The sequence below is a fragment of the Chenopodium album genome, chromosome 3 (assembly GCF_948465745.1).
Source record: "Chenopodium album chromosome 3, dcCheAlbu1.1, whole genome shotgun sequence".
Lineage (NCBI taxonomy): Eukaryota > Viridiplantae > Streptophyta > Magnoliopsida > Caryophyllales > Amaranthaceae > Chenopodium > Chenopodium album.
Genome location: NC_137836.1, coordinates 5,279,475 through 5,288,612, shown reverse-complemented (window position 1 = coordinate 5,288,612; position 9,138 = coordinate 5,279,475).

Genomic DNA, 9,138 nt, shown 5'->3' with positions numbered 1-9,138 from the left:
AAACTTTCTTGGCGTATCCTTCTTCTAACAAAGTTAGTGTTTATTTTATACAAATAAATATCATACTACATGATAATGAACATTTATTTTATAAGAACGAACATCATACTGCATGAAATGAACATTTAATGATTGAGAAATACAAAATTATTGTAAAATATATTTAGTTACAAAATGTTCATGTTTGCTACGGTAAATGTTCATTTTGTAATGAGGGGCCACGAATATGTACTTGGTCACAAGACTAGCCTTCAACAACTAATATATGAGCTTAGACTTGTGAGTTGTGACTTGTTTCACTTTTTTTTTGCTAAGGCTCCGTTTGGTTTGATTTGCTTTAGAAAGTATTTTTTATGGAAATTCTTCGCTTTCTTTTATTTGCAACACATCTCTATGATGCGCACTAAATAAATAAGCTAACCAAAATAATTTATATACTTCTTAGTTAATCCTTCTCTATTTTTGGTGCTAAAATTATTTTGATATATTAGCTTGTTTACTTACTCTGATTAATCAACTCATAAAAAAAATGTGTCCAAATGGTGTCCTCCATTTTCTTTTATTTTGATAGATTAGCTCGTATCACGGGGTTAGAATTTTATGTGAAATGTTTTTTTTAATTATTATTATTATTATTATTATTATTATTATTATTGAGGATTGTTCAAGTGCAAATTGGGTTGTTTTCCATCCAAATAATAATATAAAAAAAAAAAAAAAGCAATAAAGATATTTACAAATTAACCATAGCTATTGACTTGTGGGTGAAGACCATAAGTAACATAAGATAATGACACTTGGTTTCAAAATAATTAGAAAAACAAAAAAAAAAAAGATAATGACACTTACTTCTTAAGAGCTTTGTGGGTTATGAGGTGAACAATTTAATGAAAACTGGAATACAATAATCCCTAACCCTTTAAAAAGAGGGAACTACTCCAAATAAAAGTAATAGTGATATGAGTCACAAGTCAATGAAAATTATTGTTCATAACTTGCAAAATTGCAAGAGTTTGACCAACTTGCATTTGGGTGCAATTTCATTTAATTTGTTGAGTCACTAAATTATACTTTCTCCCTAATTTCCTCCCTTCCATTCATTTCCCTTCTTTCACGTCTTCTTCTTCCTCTTTCATTTGAGTATTCTACCATTAATTAAAAAAAAAAAAAATCTCTATCTCTCTCCTCCCACTCTCTATTTCTTCACCATTGAAGATGTACTCTGAGCCTTCTCTACTCCATTGATGCAAATTTTGCGGTATGATGTTTATTAAGTTATGAAATTATCAGTTTGAGCTATTGAAACATAATTAAGATTTGTACTGTGGAATTTCAGCTATTTTTTTTTATCAATCACCGAATATCAATTCTACAATAGAGTTCATTCTTAATTGAATTCAGTATCAATTTAGGGAAGTAATCAAATTTAGAGTTCATTCCTCTTTCCTCGCTCCTTGTCCTTCTCGCCTCCTTCACCATGGCCGCAGTTGCATAAGATAATGACACTTGGTTTCAAAATAATTAAAAAAACAAAAAAAAGATAATGACACTTACTTCTTAGGAGCTTTGTGGGTTATGAGGTGAACAATTTAATGAAAACTGGAATACAATAATTTGTAAAAAGTAACATGTAAATATAGAGATGGAAGAGAGAAAGCGAAAACAATTGTCTATTATAATCATCCAATAGCAATGATGTATACAAAAATAACTACCAAAAGAGATATTGAAAGACACTATTTTACAACATTCCCCTTGGATGTTCATTATTTACAACAATATAATACCTACTAATGTGCATAGGATGAGGGCTTATAAAAATATCTTACCAGGAAAAATCCAACGGGAAAAAAAACCTTGGATAAGGAAAAAAAATGTAGCGCACAAAACTATTCTCATAATAATATCACTACAAATGTACACCTCGACCCCAAACAAATTAGGGAGAGGTCTATTGTCACGTAATGCACGTCAAGAGCCAACATCTGTCCTTACGGACCAACACAAGTTCTTTTGACGCATTTTGTCATCACACATGCGCACCCCGGGAAAACTTCCCATGAGATCACCCATCCCAAGACTACTCCCAGCCAAGCACACTTAACTAAGAAGTATCTTAGCATATGAGCTCCCTAAAAGAAAGTTGCATCTTATTGATATGAGTAGTATATTAAATCCATTTAAAACAATCATGAGGGGTATTACAACAGATCTTTAAGATAACGCAATCTAATGTATCGACGTAGTTCTTAATTGTTGTAGTTGGAATAAAGGTGGGCATCGTGTCGTGCCTGGGTGAGGCTCGTGCCGTGCCAAATTTTGGCACACCCCAGCCCACGGCACGACACGACCCACGTGTCTGGCGTGCCATGTCGTGTTGGGCTGTGGGCTAGCCCCATAATTATATATATATATATATATATATATATATATATATATATATATATATATATATATATATATATATATATATATATATATATATATATATATATATATATATATATATTTTGGGGGGGGGGGGCATTCTCTTGGTAAACCTCTAATGTTTACTTTTCTTAGTGGTAAATTGCAAAAATTCTTATTATCTTTGGTAAACCTAAATTATTGATTACCATTGACAAGTGTTATTTGAATTAAAATTGTTAACTATAGTTAGTTTTTATTTTTTTTAATAATTAAATTATTATAAATATATTTTATTTAAAATAATAAAATCAAACTCGGCCCTTCCCCCACCTAACCTAGCCACCGACAGCCCCTCCCCCTGCCGGCCGCCAGGCCTCGACTAAATACACCCGATTTCCCCCACATTCGGCCAACGACGCCCGACCTCCCCCACCCTCATTCGGTGACGCCCAACATCCTTCGCCCCACCTTCTCTCTTTCCCCGCATCTTGAAACGTCCCATTTCACCACCTAATGGCCACCGCCGATCGCAGCACTAACCAACCCGAAATCTAACCTCTTTCTCCGACGACTCCGTCCCCTCCCTTTTTCGTGCGGCCCGAGAACCTTTAACCCCACCCAAAACCACCTGAAAACCAAACCCATTTTCTGGGTTTAATTTGGTTTCAATACCCTAAATGGGTTTGGATTTTTGTGTTTTTGGGTGGGGTTTAGGATTTCTGGGCCAGCAAACAGGGGGAGAGGGGTCGTCAGGGAAGATGGCCGGTTTTCTGGATGGTTAGTGCGGTCGGGGAAATGGGACATTTTTTAGATGCGGGGAAAGAGAGAAGGTGGAACGGGGGAGGCTATCGCCGGTTTGGTGTTGGGGGAGGTTGGGCATCACCGGGGGCTGGGGGAGGACGGCGCACCAACGATGGTGGGTTGGGCACCGGCCGTGGGTAGGGGTAGCGGAGAGTTGGATGAATTGGTGTCTTGGTGATCTTGATCGATGATGATGATGAGTTAAGTGAGGATATTTTAGGAATTTTATTTTTTTAATTTTAAAAAAATGTTAACCATGGATAAATATTAACTAAATTGCTTCATTAAGTTTACCATTGAAAAAATATAACAAATTAAAGTTTACCAAGGATAAGAATTTTTGCAATTTACCACTGAGAAAAGTAAAAAAATTAGAGGTTTACCAAAGAGAATTTCCCTTTTTTTTTAACAACTTTAACTTAATTAAGTTTATATAAATAATTTATGTTTAAGTTTAAACATAAATATAAACTTAATTAAATAAGTTAATTTATATAAATAAACTTAATTACATAAGTTTTTATAAATAAACTTATTTATTTATTAATTAAATAAGTTTATTTAATTAAATAAATTTATATAAATAATCTTAATTAAATAAGTTAGCTATAATTGGGTTATGGGCCATGCTGGCGTGCCGACCCATGGGCCGGCGACCGTGCCGCTCGCCGTGCCCGTGCCGGATTTTAATTTTTTTGTTCACGGCCCACAAGGGGGCCGCCGTGACGTGCCATGTCGGTGATCGTGCAGGGCTCGTGTCGCCCACGTGTCGGCACGGTCCGTGCCCATCTTTAAGTTGGAAGCTTCTTAGTAAATAAATTTGCCAACTATTCAATCGAGCGAATTTATAAAATATTTAAATCGCTATTATTTTGAAGATCATGAGCGAATTTGCCAAATATCCTATTTTTCTTTGTTTCGGTTGTGAAGGTGTGAAAATCAATATTCCCAATGATAGAAAATCTATATCTATACTATATATTAAAAGGCATCTATATCTATACTATATATTAAAAGACATTCCTTTTAGAGAAACTGTGCCACATGACACTTTTCAAAGTATGCGTGCTATGTCACGATGCCACATCATCATCCAAAGTATATGCGCTACATAAGCTAGCCACTTCATTTAACAAAATAAAATATGCTTTGAAGCAGATTCAAACTCATAACCTCCAATACATATAGGTATTACACTTACCATCTCAACCAACTATATATTATTAATGTTTCAAGTTTCACATAATATTATATATTACTTTCATTTATTAAGTAGATTATAAGTAATATAATTCATTTATTTTTCACAAGATTAAATATAACTACATATGATGTAAAAAAAAAGTGACATATGAGGCAACGCTCGAACCACTACACACACTAACTATACAAATGAACAAAATTATTAAATTAAAGCAAGAGTTACACAAACTAGCAATCCGGGCCCGGGATACACACTAGTTGCATCATTAAATTGTGTTTGGTTTGACGTAAAACAATTTAAATGAAAAATTGATTTTTTTTTATTTTTTTTTAAAAAAAAAATCTTTAAAGAAAATAACAATTGCAAATAATTATTAGTTTTCTTTTGTTTGATTCCCAACAAGAAAAGTTATAGCAACTTCAATGCTAGATTAATTAGCAAATTAGCTTTTTATGCCACATAAGATTTTAAGCTAATCTCTTTTGTAGCTAGTTTGTGCTCTATTGGTTAGCTATTAACTTATGATTTAAATGAGTCTTAATTTCTTAATCAGCTTTGTAAAATTAATTTTATTAATATATCAATTAATACTCTAATCTTTTTGGCAAATCTTTTCTCAAGCTAATTTTCTTAACCAAAGTAATTTCATTTTTTAGCTCTAATGGTCAAGCTAGTACCTACTACCTAGGGAATATTTTAAATTATAAGCAAACCCCCTATCTTCAACTATTGGAGAAAGAAGATGTTCTTAGACCCTCTCCTAAAACTCCAATGGTGAGACTCAAGTGAGTATTTTTAGAAGAGAGAGAGTATTTTTTGCAATGTATACCAATAAGTTGGCATTTAAACTTAGCAACTTCACAAGAAAGTTGCTAAGGGCAATAACAATATGTATTTTTAGGAGAGAGATAGTGTGTTTTTTGCAATGTATACCAATAAGTTGGTATTTAAACTTAGCAACTCCACAAGAAAAGTTGCTAAGGGCAATAGAAATCAGAGGTTTGTGGAGAGGTTTGTGGGAACTAGGGATGTCAATTTAATCCGAATTCGATCCAAGTTCGATCTGATCCGAAGAAAAAAGTCTGATCCAAATCTGAAATGGAAAAATCCGAATCCGATTTAAAAAGTCCGAATCCGAATGGAGTTGGATCGGACTCGGATCTTGCTTGGGGTCCGATGGACTCAACCCGAGTCCGAGTCCGACCCGCTGTATGTAATAAAATTATACGGGTAGGTTTTATAGTTCTGATTATTGTGGCCTTGGGGGTCATTTAAAGAACCAAAAGCCCATAACCCTTTTTCTATTCTTCCGCTACTTACTCTTCTCTGCTACTCAATACTCATCTTCACCTATGCTCTCTTTTCTCTCTCCTCAAAATTCCTCTTTTCTAAAAATCTCCCATTTTAAACCCTTTAACATTTCTATCTCAGAAGTTACTCTCTCTCACCTCCCATCAATTTGAAGGCCCCCATTTTGGTTCTAATGTGTAGTACTTATGCTCGTACTCGTTCAAAGCTGCAAAATTCCTTCCCAAAGATCTTTTATCAATTTGTAGATCTAGTTTTGCAACTTGTTAATAAGGATTAAATCTGAGGAAAACGTAAGTATATGCTAGTTTGAATTATTAGTGTTAGTATATATTTCTACATCTGAGTTTGTAATTTTTATAATTGTAAATTTTTAAAATATTAATTCGATTTAAATATTTAATTATGTTGAAAATTTATTTGCAATTATACATTAATGTAGAGTCTTCAATGATTTGGATGTATACATATAAAAAAAAAGTTAAAGATTTATTAATAAACTGTTCGGATTCGGGTCAGAGCCGGAGTTGGCGAAAGTTATCGGACTCGGATTCGGAGTTCTGCTACTCGGAGTCGGATTTAGAGTTTGAGCCGGATTTTAGGTCTGATAATGTGGCGGATTGGAGTCGGATCCTACATAGTCCGACCCGACTCCGATCCGTTGCCATTCCTAGTGGGAACAATTTAGAGGGAACAAACCTCATGTTGTGGGTTGAAGTTTGTTTTGCACTAGATGAGTTAGCAAAAATTGATTCCTTTTCTCTCTCTCATTTTTTTTAATTTATTTTATTTTATTTATTTATTTTTTTACAGAAAAAATGTTGGGGGCCCACTATATTGTATTAGCATTAAAGATAGTAAAAAAAAAAACAAAGCTTTTGCATGCATACAACAGTAATATTGTGTTGTCTATTTTATTTTGACAACTCCAATCATGCCTCAAGTTACTTCATGCGTGCAAATATTTTCATTTACAGTAGTTCTATTCATCAAGAGAAGTATTACATGCAAAGTTTTTTCGTAACATTTATAATTCAAGTGTTGTCAATTTTTTTGTACAGAAATCTGAATAATCATAAGTTATAAAAAAAATATAAATTCATAATTTGTACACTATTTATAGAAGATGTTGGTCCAAAGTATTCATAATACACTAGCATTTCTCCATTGTCTTTACCAATTTATAATATTGTCTATCTAATGCTAGTGTTAAAATAATTTGTTATCTTTTTTTCCAGTAGTATCTATTTACAATGGAGGATAATTATAGAGGTTTTATAAATTTATTAAACTCCTCGAATACTCCTAATGACCCCCAAAATCCAAATACCCACATAATTACCCAGCTAATCCACCTCAAAATGACTCCCATATTACACAACCCACATCTTAAAACCCACAAAATTTTCCTCCTTATCCATTTCCAAATTTTCAACAATATCCCGTGTATCCATATCCGCCATATTATCACCCAGGTATGGCTCCATACGAAATACCTAGATTTGAAGGTCCGTGTGGTAGTCCAGTGGGTAGTTAAAATGAGCAACGAAGAGAAACTACGGAAGGATCACAACCCACAACTCCAGCGTATAAGACAGGGTCTATAGAAGTGCCCGTATATTCTACTCAACATGGATTGGATAACATTGCTCTGAATGATGATCAAGATGATGATGATGTAGGGAGGCGCCAACCATGGAGTATAGAAGAGCAAAATCGTGTTGCGAAGTCTTGGAGTACTATATCACAATGTAATATTACTGGCAATGCACAATCTGATAAGCAATTCTGGAGGAAGGTGACTACATACTTCAATGAGTGGAGTAAGTCCCCTATAAAACAAAATGTTAGTACGGTAAAGTCATTTCACTTTAGAGTTAATCCTTTAATTAATGAGTTCAACCAATATTACAACCAAATTCGTGGTCAGTACCCTAGTGGATGGTCGGAGGATCAACTACGGTCAGCTGCACATGAATAATTTTCCATGATAAAAAAAAACTACAGGAAAAGATGGAAAAACAATTACAAGACATTTCAAGTTGGTTCACATGTGGGAAATTCTCAAAGATTGTCCAAAGTGGAAAGAACAAAACCAACCCGAAGGAATAAATTCTACTTCTTCTAAAAGATCATCATCTGGTGCAGATACAAACATTGACTTAGAAGCTAAAGTTAATCCTATGGGTACAAAGAAATCAAAGGCACTAAAAAAAAGCAAAAGGAAAGAAAAAAGAGGTAGAAGCAGATCCCTTCGACAGTAAATGGAAATTCATGCAAGACAGCCAAGTCGGGAAAATTACAATTATGAAGGAATTAAGGGAAGGTTTGGGGGCTAGTGTGAAAGCTAAACAAGAGGAGATTAAGGTGAAAGAAGTGGAATTACTATTCAAGGACACTTCTGTCATGACCCAACAACAATTACTCGTTCATGAGAAAGTGTGTAACAATATTAAGGAAAAATAAAATCTGCTCTAGCAATTTTTATGTATTTTTAATTGATGTACTTTAATTTGTGTAATATCTAATGCATTTTAATTTAAAGTTTTTAAGGATATATATAAATATATATACAAGATATACATTTTCTCTTTCAGTTGTAGTATGGGGAAGAAGTGGACTCTAGAAATACTAATTTAGTTTAGTTGAGGAATAAAGCTGTATCATTATCATTTGTTTTATCGATCGCTTTGCAAAGTGTATTTAAAGATAATAATATCAATAAAAAAAATATTTCAATAATTCCCACGTTTATATTTCGAAAGGAGATATAGATGATAGGAAATTTATCTAATTGAGTATATATATATATATATATATATATATATATATATATATATATATATATATATATATATATATATATATATATATATATATATATATATATATATATATATATATATATATATATTCATTTTTATTAAATTTTCATAAAAGATAACATTGTTATCTGATCACAATCATCAAGGATAAGGATAATATATATCTTCCTTTTAACAATTGGGCAAAATGGATTACAAAGATAAAAGTCTTAGCCTCTTACTCATAATATACTGTCTATTTATTTGAATCATTGAGCATTCATACTTTTCAAGCAAAAATATCCTTTCACTACAATAATCTCTTTTATCAATTCTTTAATCTCAAAATCTATTTCTTACATTTCCAATTACCTTCCATCCACAACATAATGTCAGACGACCATATATTTCCAAACTGTTGCCCAGTTCTTGGTTAATGAATTGGATGATCATACAGATGAACAAATGATGACAATGCTCATGGAAGAACATTGGAGGAGTCAACAACCTCTAAGGGTTGAGGTACCTCAAAATCGTGGGTTAAGGTATGACTGTATATCGTCTTTTCAATGATTATTTCTCTGAAGATCCAGTTTACCCAGCAAATATGTT